Consider the following 13400-nt stretch of genomic DNA (forward strand, 5'->3'; position numbering starts at 1 on the left):
TTGCCATACGAAAACTAAATATTTTGTGGTTTCTTAGATACATGGTACTCCTGGAGCTGATATAGGAACCCACCCTGTAGGTATGACAGACTATAGGCATCCATCACTCCAAAAGTGCTAAAGAAAGTTGTGTTCACTGATTTATATCAGGCAATCAAATCTTCCTTGGACACATATATAAAAGTGCTCCGAGTAGGGTGACAGCCGGCACTGTAGATATGGCACCTCTTCTACAGTGATGGCTGTCGCAATAGATGCAAAATATATATATATACACACACACACACACACACACACACACACACACACACACACACACACACACACACACACACACACTTTTTTTATTTTTTATTTTTTTAGCGGTTTGACTCCTGTCTATACTCAGTGTGTCTGAGGAGGAGGATCTATAAAATATAGACCGAAACAACAGGTTGCGCCTTAGATTGCGTGATGTAATAAAATAAGAAAGTTGTGTTTAGCACTATTGGAGTGCCGGATTCTTTTTGTTTGATGCAAAATAAGGCAGCGATATGCACGTCTGCATGAGGGTCTGTTAGTTTTCTGTTACCATGGAGTTGCAGAGCCTTGTATAGGGGCTGCACAAACATAGCATATGGTTATTTCTTAACAGTGCTGTTGCACAGATGCTTCATTTTTTCTTTTAGATGCAATGAAAATAAATCTCTTCTGGTTGAGGTGGACTCATTTTATCTATTTGGATCTCCAATCCCTGTTATCACTTTCCCAAAGTAATTTTCACTCTGCTAAATATTTCCTTTTTTTTGTTTTACACTCTTGTACTTTTAGTTCTTTATCGACGTGATCGATAGTGAAATGTTCGAGTTTGAAAATCTTGTCCAGTGTCTTCATTGTTGATTCGCCCATAGCTGTTCTCCTATTGATTTTATGTTGTCTCTGCATCTTGAGTGATCATCGATCCGAATAGGTTGAAATTTCTTACAACTTCTAGCTCATCCGTCCATCTCCAATGAGTCCCTGTCGTACCTGGCAGTAGTCAACATCTTAGTCTTCTTTGTGTTGAGTAGCTTCCCATCTTAACACTCCGTAATAAGTCCTTCATTCCATCTACTCGTGTTGTATCGCCTGCCTATTTTAACCCCTTTCTGACATGACGTACTATCCCGTCGAGGTGGGGTGGGCCCGTATGACCACCGACGGGATAGTACGTCATACGCGATCGGCCACGCTCACGGGGGGAGCGCGGCCGATCGCGACCGGGTGTCAGCTGACTATCGCAGCTGACATCCGGCACTATGTGCCAGGAGCGGTCACGGACCGCTCCCAGCACATTAACCCCCGGCACACTGCGATCAAACATGTACAGGGAAGCATTGCGCAGGGAGGGGGCTCCCTGCGGGCTTCCCTGAGACGATCGGTGCAAGGCGATGTGCTCACCTTGTACCGAGCGTCTCCTCCCTGCAGGCCCCGGATCCAAAATAGCCACGGGGCTACTTCCGGGTCCAGAGCAGGCGCCTGTAAGCCTGCAGCAGGGCACGCCAGATCGCTGATCTGACACTGTGCTCTGCAAAAATTGTTCCCATAAATACTACATTTCTTCATCTAAATAAAAAAAAAAAACAATAAAAGTACACATAATTAGTATTGCCGCATCCGTAATGAACCGACTTATAAAACTGTCCCACTAGTTAACCCCTTCACTGAACACCGTAAAAAAAGAGGCAAAAAACAACGCTTTATCATACCGCTGAACAAAGTGGAATAACACGCGATCAAAAAGATGGATATAAATAACCATGGTACCGCTGAAAACGTCATCTTGTCCCGCAAAAAACGAGCCGCCATACAGCATAATCAGCGAAAAAATAAAAAGGTTACAGTCCTCAGAATAAAGCGATGCAAAAATAATTATTTTTTTCTATAAAATAGTTATCGTATAAAAAGCACCAAAACATAAAAAAAAGAATAGTTGGTTTTTGATCATACTGCCTCACGTTAATCGGAATAAAAAGCGATCAAAAAATGTCACATGCCCGAAGATGTTACCAATAAAAACGTCAACTCGTCCCGCAAAAAACAAGACCTCACATGACTCTGTGGACCAAAATATGGAAAAATTATAGGTCTCAAAATGTGGTAACGCAAAAAATATTTTTTGCAATAAAAAGCGTCTTTTAGTGTGTGACGGCTGCCAATCATAAAAATCCGCTAGAAAACCCGCTAGAAAAGTCAAACCCCCCTTCATCACCCCCTTAGTTAGGAAAACTTAAAAAAATGTATTTATTTCCATTTTCCTATTAGGTTGGGGCTAGGGTTTCGATTACATTTACGGTTGGGATTAGGGGTGTGTCAGGGTTAGGGGTGTGGTTAGGGCTATGGTTGGGATTAGGGTTAGGGGTGTGTTTGGGATAGGGTTTCAGTTAGAATTGGGGGTTTACACTGTTTAGGCACATCAGGGCTCTCCAAACGCGACATGGCGTCCGATCTCAATTCCAGCCAATTCTGCATTGAAAAAGTAAAACAGTGCTCCTTCCCTTCCGAGCTCTCCCCTGTGCCCAAACAGGGGTTTACCCCAACATATGGGATATCTGCATACTCAGGACAAATTGGACAACAACTATTGGTGTCCAATTTCTCTTGTTACCCTTTGGAATTTAAAAATTTGGGGGGCTAAAAAAACATTTTTGTGGGAAAAAAATAAAAAAAATTTTCTCACGACTCTGCGTTATAAACTGTAGTGAAACACTTGGGGGTTCAAAGCTGTCAAAACACATCTAGATAAGTTCCTTGGGGGGGTCTATTTTCCAAAATGGTATCATTTGTGGGTGGTTTATACTGTTCAGGTGCATCAGGGGCTCTGAAAATGCAACGTGAAGCCTGCAGACCAATCCATCTAAGTCTGCATTTCAAATGACGCTCCTTCCCTTCCGAGCTTTGCCATGCGCACAAACGGTGGTTCCCCCCACATATGGGGTATCAGCATACTCAGGACAAATTGGATAACTTTTGGGGTCGAATTTCTCCTGTTACCCTTGGGAAAATACAAAACTGGGGGCTAAAAAATAATTTTGGGGGAAAAAAAAATAATTTTTATTTTCACGGCTCTGCATTATAAACTGTAGTGAAACACTTGGGGGGTTCAAAGCTGTCAAAACACAGCTAGATAAGTTCCTTAGGGGGGTCTACTTTCTAAAATGGTGTCACTTGTGGGGGGTTTCAATGTTTAGGCACATCAGGGGCTCTCCAAACGCAACATGGCGTCCCATCTCAATTCCAGTCAATTTTGCATTGAAAAGTCAAACGGCGCTCCTTCCCTTCCGAGCTCTGCCATGCTCCCAAACAGTGGTTTACCCCCACATGTGGGGTATCAGCATACTCAGTACAAATGGCACAACAACTTTTGGGGTCCAATTTCTTCTTACCCTTGGGAAAATAAAACAAATTGGAGATGAAGTAAATTTTTGGTGGAAAAAAAAAAATTTGTTTTGTTTGTTTTTTTTAACCCCTTAAGCCCCGAGGGTGGTTTGCACGTCCTTCTCTACTCCCCTCTCATCTCTTCTTCCCATAACCGCATCCAAGACTTCTCCCGTGCTTCCCCCATACTCTGGAACTCTCTACCCCAACACATCAGACTTGCGCCTACCATAGAAACCTTCAAAAAGAACCTGAAGACTCATCTCTTCCGACAAGCCTACAGCCTGCGGTGATCCTCAACCTACTGAACAGCCGCACAGCCAGCTTTTCCCTCTCCTAGTGTATCCTCACCCACCCCCTGCAGACTGTGAGCCCTCGCGGGCAGGGTCCTCCCTCCTTATGTACTCGTGTGCCTTGTTATCTGCTCATGTTTAATGTATTTGTCTATATTTGCCCCGTATTCACATGTAAAGCGCCATGGAATAAATGGTGCTATAAAAATGTATAATAATAATAATGACCGGGCCAATTTTTACAATTCTGACCACTGTCCCTTTATGAGGTTATAACTCTGGAACGCTTCAACGGATCTTGGCGATTCTGACATTGTTTTCTCGTGACATATTGTACTTCATTTTAGTGGTAACGTTTATTCGATATAACTTGCGTTTATTTGTGAAAAAAATGGAAATTTGGCGAAAATTTCGCAATTTTCCAACTTTAAATTTTTATGCCCTTAAATCACAGAGATATGTCACGCAAAATACTTAATATGTAACATTTCCCACATGTCTACTTTACATCAGCACAATTTTGGAACCAAAATTTTTTTTTTGTTAGGGAGTTATAAGGGTTAAAAGTTGACCAGCAATTTCTCATTTTTACAACACCATTTTTTTTTTTAGGGACCACATCTCATTTGAAGTCATTTTGAGGGGTCTATATGATAGAAAATACCCAAGTGTGACACCATTCTAAAAACTGCACCCCTCAAGGTGCTCAAAACCACATTCAAGAAGTTTATTAACCCTTCAGGGGTTTCACAGGAATTTTTGGAATGTTTTTAAATAAAAATGAATATTTAACTTTTTTCACACAATTTATTTCAGCTCCAATTTGTTTTATTTTACCAAGGGTAACAGGATAAAATGGATGCCAAACGTTGTTGTACAATCTGTACTGAGTGCGACGATACCCCATATGTGGGGGTAAACCACTTTTTGGGCGCATAGCAGAGCTCGGAAGGGAAGGAGCGCCATTTGACTTTTCAATGCAAAATTGACTGGAATTAAGATGGGACGCCATGTTGGTTTGGAGAGCCCCTGATGTGCCTAAACATTAAAACCCCCCCACAAGTGACACCATTTTGGAAACTAGACCCCCTAAGGAACTTATCTAGATGTGTTTTGAGAGCTTTGAACCTCCAAGTGTTTCACTACAGTTTATAACGCAGAGCCGTTAAAATAATTTTTTTTTTTTTTCGCAAAAATTATTTTTTAACCCCCAGTTTTGTATTTTCACAAGGGTAACAGAATAAATTGGACCCCAAAAGTTGTTGTCCAATTTGTCCTGAGTACGCTGATACCCAATATGTGGGGGGGAACCACTGTTTGGGCGCATGGCAGAGCTCGGAAGGGAAGGAGCGCCATTTGGAATGCAGACTTAGATGGATTGGTCTGCAGGCGTCACGTTGCATTTGCAGAGCCCCTGATGTACCCAAACAGTACAAACCCCCCACAAGTGACCTCATATTGGAAACTAGACCTCCCACTGAACTTATCTAGATGTGTTGTGAAAACTTTGAACCCCCAAGTGTTTCACTACAGTTTACAACGCAGAGCCGTGAAAATAAAAAATCCTTTTTTTTTTTTCCCCACAAAAATGATTTTTAGCCCCCCAAATTTTTATTTTCCCAAGGATAACAAGAGAACTTGGACCCAAAAAGTTGTTGTCCAATTTGTCTCGAGTACGATGATACCCCATATGTTGGGGTAAACCCCTGTTTGGGCGCACGGGAGAGCTCGGAAGTGAAGGAGCACTGTTTTACTTTTTCAATGCAGAATTGGCTGGAATTGAGATCGGACGCCATGTCGCGTTTGGAGAGCCCCTGATGTGCCTAAACAGAGGAAACCCCCCAATTATAAATGAAACCCTAATCCAAACGCACCCCTAACCCTAATCCCAACTGTAACCCTAACCACACCTCTAACCCAGACACACCCCTAACCCTAATCCCAACTGTAACCCTAACCACACACCTAACCCTGACACACCCCTAATTCTAATCCCAACCCTAATCCCAACCGTAAATGTAATCCAAACCCTAGCCCTAACCCGAATGGGAAAATGGAAATAAATACATTTTTTTAAATTTTATTATTTTTCCCTAAGGCTAGGTTCACATTGCGTTAGGGAAATCCGTTTAGCGCTAGCGGATTGCGCTAACGCAATGTGTTTTTAGGTGTCGTGTTTAGTGGTCGTGTTAACGTCCCCGCTCTGGAAGATCGGGGATCGGACCTCGGGCGCGCCGCGGACGCTGCAAGCAGCGTCCGAGGCACGCCACAAAAGAACAGCACCTTGCTAGCGCGAGCCAAAAATGGCACGCTCTAGCGATGCGCTACACCCGAAAATCACATTGCTGTCAATGGGTGTGCTAACGGACCCGTTGCACGGCGTTAATTGTGACATTTTCGCCGTGCAACGCTGTCCGTTAGCGTTAACCCATTAACGCAATGTGAACCTAGCCTAACTAAGGGGGTGATGAAGGGGGGTTTGATTTACTTTTATAGCGTTTTTTATATCGGATTTTTATGATTGGCAGCTGTCACACAATAAAAGACGCAAAAAGATAGCAAAAAAGTTTTTGCGTCTCCACATTTTGAGACCTATATTTTTTCCATATTTTGGTCCACAGAGTCATGTGAGGTCTTGTTTTTTGCGGGACGAGTTGACGTTTTTATCGGTTACATTTTCGGACACGTGACAGTTTTTGATCGCTTTTTATTCCGATTTTTTGTGAGGCAGAATGACCAAAAACCAGCTATTCATGAATTTCTTTTGGGGGAGGCGTTTATACCGTTCCGCGTTTGGTAAAATTGATAAAGCAGTTTTATTCTTCGGGTCAGTACGATTACAGCGACACCTCATTTATATCATTTTTTTTTTTTATGTTTTGGCGCTTTTATACGATAAAAGCTATTTTATAGAAAAAATAATTATTTTGGCATCACTTTATTCTGAGGACTATAACTTTTTTATTTTTTTGGTTATGATGCTATATGGCGGCTCATTTTTTGCGGGACAAGATGACGCTTTCAGCGGTATCATGGTTATTTATATCTGTCTTTTTGATCGCGTGTTATTCCACTTTTTGTTCAGCGTTATGATAATAAAGCGTTTTTGGCTCGTTTTTTTTTTTTCTTACGGTGTTCACTGAAGGGGTTAACTAGTGGGCCAGTTTTATAGGTCGGGGAAATATGTGTACTTTTATTGTTTTTTTGTTTTTTTTTTAGATAAAGAAATGTATTTATGGGAATAATATTTTTTTTTTTTCTTCTTTTATTTAGGAATTTTTTTTTTTTTTACACGTGTGGAAATTTTTTTTTCTACTTTTTCACTTTGTCCCAGGGGGGGACATCACAGATCACCGATCTGACAGTGTGCACAGCACTCTATCAGATCCGTGATCTGACATACAGCCGGGCAGGATTAGAGCTGCAGCTGCAGCCTGATCCTGACCCGGAAGTGCTCCCTGCAGGACCCGGATGCAGCCCGGCGGCCATTTTGGATCCGGGGACTGCAGGGAGAAGACGCTCGGTACACGGTGAGTACATCACCGTGTACCGATCGTCTCAGGGAAGCACGCAGGGAGTCCCCTCCCTGCGCGATGCTTCCCTGCACCGCCGGCACATCGCGATCATCTTTGATCGCGGTGTGCCGGGGGTTAATGTGCCGGGAGGGGTCCGTGACCGCTCCTGGCACATAGTGCCGGATGTCAGCTGCGATAGTCAGCTGACACCCGGCCGCGATCGGCCGCGCTCCCCCCGTGAGCGCGGCCGATCGCATATGACGTACTATCCCGTCCCTGGGAATTAAGTCCCAGGTCACCTGGACGGGATAGTACGTCTTATGGGATTAAGGGATTCCAAAAATTCCTGTAAAACACCTGAAGGGTTAATAAACTTCTTGAATGTGGTTTTGAGCACCTTGAGGGGTGCAGTTTTTAGAATGGTGTCACACTTGGTTATTTTCTATCCTCTAGACACCTAAAAATGACTTCAAATGAGATGTGGTCCCTAAATAATATTGGTGTTGTAAAACATTAACGTGCAAACCACCCTTGGGGGTAAAGGGGTTAAGATTTGTCGCTGGTTCACACAGCAATTTTGATTCCTTTTTTTTTTCTTTGCCAAGTCCAGCCTTTGTGAAAATAGCCTCTGCATATAAAGTCTGCATATGTTATTGTCACTTTATTTGTATGTTTCATATATTTTCAAAAGCAATAACCGAGGAGCAGCGCAACACAGAGCTTTAAGAAGGGTTGCTCCGGAAATGTTATTTCAAATGGGCCATTTACTAATGCAAACAAATAGAGGAGACATTTGCTTTGGGCTAAACATACTTTAAGATTTCTTAGAAGAACAGCACATTCCTCTCATTTCTGCTCTGAGTTGCTGCTGCTGTCGGAGGTCAGCACCCTGAATTTGTATGTTCTTGTAAAGACTGCTGTGTTCTCCATTACACATGTGCCTCCAGCACCTCCACTCCTTGTACTTAATGCAGTACATTTTACAATATCCTATATCTCAGATGGTCATAGAAAGTACCTTAGTGAAAGAGTGAGTTCAGGAAGTCAACCCACAATAATAACAGACATAATGGTTAGTCACTATGGGGGTTTGTTTCATAGCAGCTGGAGTGCTGAAGATTGCTGACCCCTGTCATATGTACTATAGGCCTGTGTTCTCATCAATCCTTGCATTGCTGAGAACTTTAATATATATATATATATATATATCTATATCTCTATCTCACTAACAATCATATGTTATTTGCTGACAACTAAAGGTACCTTCACACTAAACGATATCGCTAGCGATCCGTGACGTTGCAGCGTCCTGGCTAGCGATATCGTTCAGTTTGACACGCAGCAGCGATCAGAATCCTGCTGTGCTGTCGATGGTCGGGGCTAGAAGGCCAGAACTTTATTTGGTCGCTGGCTCTCCCGCTGACATCGCTGAATCGGCGTGTGTGACACCGATTCAGCGATGTCTTCGCTGGTAACCAGGGTAAACATCGGGTTACTAAGTGCAGGGCCGCGCTTAGTAACCCGATGTTTACCCTGGTTACCATCCTAAAAGTAAAAAAAACAAACGCTTCATACTTACCTTCCGCTGTCTGTCCCCGGCGCTGTGCTTTCCTGCACTCATTGTGAGCACAGCGGCCGGAAAGCAGAGCGGTGACGTCACCGCTCTGCTTTCCGGCCGCTGTGCTCACAGCCAGTACAGAGAAGCAGAGCGCCGGGGACAGACAGCGGTAGGTAAGTATGAAGCGTTTTTTTTTTTTTTTAACTTTTAGGATGGTAACCAGGGTAAACATCGGGTTACTAAGCGCGGCCCTGCGCTTAGTAACCCGATGTTTACCCTGGGTACCGGCATCGTTGGTCGCTGGAGAGCGGTCTGTGTGACAGCTCTCCAGCGACCAAACAGCGACGCTGCAGCGATCCGGATCATTGTCTGGATCGCTGCAGCGTCGTTTAGTGTGAAGGTACCTTTATGTGGCTGGCGGTCACCCAGTGCTTGCCACGTAGTCATGATCTAATCTGTAAGGAGCAATTTTCTTCATGACTGAATTCCATTGTTTCAGTACATGCTGATTGTCTCAATGCTCAGATCTATAGTTTTCTTTTCCCTATTGTTCCTGAAAATCATTCAGTCAACTATACTGCAAGAAAGGACACATCAGGTTTACTATTGAGGCGCATGGGGAAATTTGGCTGACAATCATTTGGTAAATGAAATAATTTTCCCTGCTTTTTCAACAGCAGATACCATACTTTTTTTTTTTTTTTTAAGGGACTGTCAGAACAGCATGATTGAAGCACCGAGTGCCTCTACTTGGTTTGAATGATCATTTATATACTCCTGCTTGTTGTCCCTCTACAGTGCTGCTCCCCATTATCGCCCCCCTAATTTTTCCCTTCCCCATGACCGCACCGCACATGAGATGGTATCCGCCCCCAGGAACAGGAATCTTGTAGCAGAGATAAAAGAAGGGGACAGCACCTCTCTCCTCAGTTTTGGTTTCCTGTTCCTGCAGGCGGATGCCTGTAGCAAGATCCATACCTTCAGGGGGGCTCTCTCTGATGAAACCGGTCTGGAGGCCGAGGTCCATAATGGAGGGAGGAACAGCTGGGCGCAGTGGTGCGCACCTGTAATCCCAGCCGAGGGGGGCTGTCAGGTGCCGCGCTCATCTCCCCGGCGGCTGCTCCTGTCGGGAGGCTGGGAGGAGGCGTGCCCATCACGACACTGGAGCCGACTGAATGGGTGACGACTTCCGGTTGTGCCAGAAGTGACGTCACATGCCGGAGTGAGAGGGTCTGCTGGACGCTTCCAGGAGGGGTCGTTCCAGGAGCGCGCACACCGCTCTTACTCTTATAAAAAAGGCAGCGCGCAGTACAGACAGCGGCAAACAGCCTCAGGAGACATGGCAGACCCCGCTGCAGAAGTACGCGCACCAGAGAATGAAGGGAACCCGCAGCCTACCGTGGTATCCAGGGGGTTTGGCGGGTGAGTGCCTTTGTAATGCAAAAAAACACTGGTAGTGATGACCCTATATCATGTTTAGTATTTTTAGGTTAAAAAAGCCACATCAAAACAGAAGAATAGGGCATGTGCTTTATGCAGGGAAACCCTCCCTAAAACATATGATAAATGGATCTGTCGCCCATCTACTATATAATTGTCTAAGGGTCACTTCCGTCTGTCTGTCTGTCCTTCTCTCACGGTTATTCATTCGCTGATTGGTCTCGCCAGCTGCCTGTCATGGCTGCCGCGACCAATCAGCGACTGGCACAGTCCGGAAGAAAATGGCCGCTCCTTACTCCCCGCAGTCAGTGCCTGTCGCCCGCATACTCCCCTCCGGTCACCGCTAACACAGGGTTCATGCCAGTGGTAACGGACCGCGTTATGCCGCGGGTAACGCACTCCGTTACCGCCGATATTAACCGTGTGTCCCCAACTTTTTACTATTGACGCTGCCTATGCGGCATCAATAGTAAAAAATGTAATGTTAAAAATAATAATTAAAAAAAAAAACCTGCTATACTCACCCTCCGTAGTCGCTCACGCCTGCCGCCATCTTCCGTTGCAGGTTCCGGTGGCAAAGATGGTATGGGAGAAGGACCTGCCATGACGTCACGGTCATATAATCGCGACGTCATCACAGGCCCTGCCCGAGGAGGACCTGCCATGACGTCACAGTCATGTGACCGCGACGTCATCACAGGTCCTGCGCTCATACCAACCCTGGGACCGGAAGCTGCTGTGGACTACAAGGGGCCCTCGGAAAGGTGAGTATATGTTTATTTTTTAACCTGTGACAAACCTGGCTGGGCAATATAGTACGTAGCTGTGCAATATACTACGTGGCTCTGTGCTGTATACTACTTCGCTGTGCAATATACTATGTGGCTCTGTGCTGTATACTACGTCACTGGGCAATATACTACGTAACTGGGCAATATACTATGTGGCTCTGCTGTATACTACGTCGCTGTGCAATATACTATGTGGCTCTGTGCTGTATACTACTTCACTGGGCAATATACTACGTGGCTCTGTGCTGTATACTACGTCACTGGGCAATATACTACGTGGCTGCGCAATATACTACGTCACTGGGCAATATACTACGTGGCTGCGCAATATACTACGTCGCTAGGCAATATACTACGTGACTGGGCAATATATTACGTGGCTGGGCAATATACTACGTGGTTGGGCAATATACTACGTTGCTGGCCAATATACTACGTGGCTCTGTGCTCTATACTACGTCGCTGGGCAATATACTACGTGACTGTGCAATATACTACGTGGCTGGGCAATATACTTCGTGGCTGGGTAATATACTACGTGGACATGCATATTCTAGAATACCCGATGTGTTAGAATCGGGCCACCATCTAGTGTATTGATAAGACCGTAGCCGAGGAGTCACCGTCCCTGCTCCAAAGTATAAAAACCATCACTCGAGATGAGCTCAAAATAACCGTAAGGGAGCAGTTAAAGGAGCAAGCGGTATTCAGCTCTGAAAAGCTCACTCCTCCCCATACTTCTAAAAAAATAAATAAAAAAAATTGTGATAGAGATTCAGAGGAAGAACAGGGAGAATTAACTCCCTCTGAGGTGTCAGACCTTGACTCCTCGGATGAGGAGTATGGCCACCCTTATTTTTTGTCTGAAAATATTGGGGAATTACTTAGATTGGTTAGGTCCACTATGGGGGTCAAAAAGCCCAGAGAACAATGCACACTACAAGATTCCATATTTAGTAACTTAGAGGGGGAAAAAATGCAAGGTTTTAGCTTTTCATGACAACCTGCTAAATTTCATTAAAAGGTAATGGAAGAAGCCTAACAAAAAGATGTCCGGTCCTCACTTAAACGTAAATACCCATTTGATGGGGAGGTCTGTGAAAAATGGGAAAAAGCTCCTAGACTGGATGCTGCTATCGCCGGTATGTCTAGAGGAATAGCCCTACCATTCGAAGACATGGGTGCTTCAAAAGACCCCCTTAACAAAAAGGCCGATGCCTTCTTAAAATCCGCTTGGGAGGCGTCAGCATGGTCATTTAAGCCTGGGGTTGCTGCCACTTGCACGGCTCGTGCTATGGTCAAGTGGCTTGAAGAATTAAGTGAACAAATAAACAAATGCCCGAGAGAGGCTATTGGAGGCAATACCCTTCTTACAGAAGGCGGCAGGATTCCTAGTAGACGCATCAGTTGACTCCGTTCGATGTGCCGCCCGTGCGTGCGCCCTATCAAATTGAGGGCGCAGGGCACTATGGCTAAAAATCTGGGCTGCAGATTTTCAGTCAAAAGTAAAACTCCGTTCAGTCCCTTGTGAAGGTCGGTACCTCTTTGGGAAAGCTTTAGCTGAACTTTTAGAGAAAGTGCTGGATAAGAAGAAACTGTTTCCACCACCACCCCTCTCTAGACAACATTGAGGTGATGCTCGCTTGTCCTTTTGAGGATCAGGGAATAGAGGTGGCTGAGGATGCTCAGACGATAAGTCCATGCGAGGAAAACCCTGGAGGAAAGATGGGGGATTCCTCTTCAATAAGCCTCCCCCTAAATCACGCGCCAAACCTCAATGATGCCAGAAATCCGGTGGGGGGAAGACTCCGACATTTTCTCAATCATTGGTCAGCATTACCCGCCTCACAGTGGATAATCAGTTTATTATTCGAGGGCCTGCGACTGTTTTCTCAGCCCTCCGCCGCAGAGGATAAGATAAGTGGCCAAGAAAAACCAAGCCACGCTAGAAAAAGAAGTTCAAACCCTCTTACAGAAAGAAGTACTGATAAAGGTACCATATCCTCAAATAGGAGAGTGGTCAGCAGTACAGCTACTCAATCCAGGCTGCTACATGGTGGTAATAGACCTAACCGACGCTTATTACCATGTGCCAATCTGCGGAGAACACCAACGGTACCTAAGGCTGGTAATGGAGATTGCGCAAGTTCCCACTCTCCTACAATATCAGTGTCTTCCCTTCGGGGTCTCAGTAGCCCCTCGTATATTTACAAAAATAATCTCCGAAATGGCATCCTACAGAATGAAGGAAGATATACTGCTGGTGTTCTGGAAATTTGGTTTGGATAAATCTATCCCTGTGTGTGCTGTGGCCGTTCCTAATTAGACTGAGTATTTTGAGCGCTCAAGAATGAGACTGCACACCATTGTGACAATAACATTCCACCAATACTTCTGTTTATTGTAC

The sequence above is a fragment of the Ranitomeya imitator genome, chromosome 2 (genome assembly GCF_032444005.1).
Source record: "Ranitomeya imitator isolate aRanImi1 chromosome 2, aRanImi1.pri, whole genome shotgun sequence".
Classification (NCBI taxonomy): domain Eukaryota; kingdom Metazoa; phylum Chordata; class Amphibia; order Anura; family Dendrobatidae; genus Ranitomeya; species Ranitomeya imitator.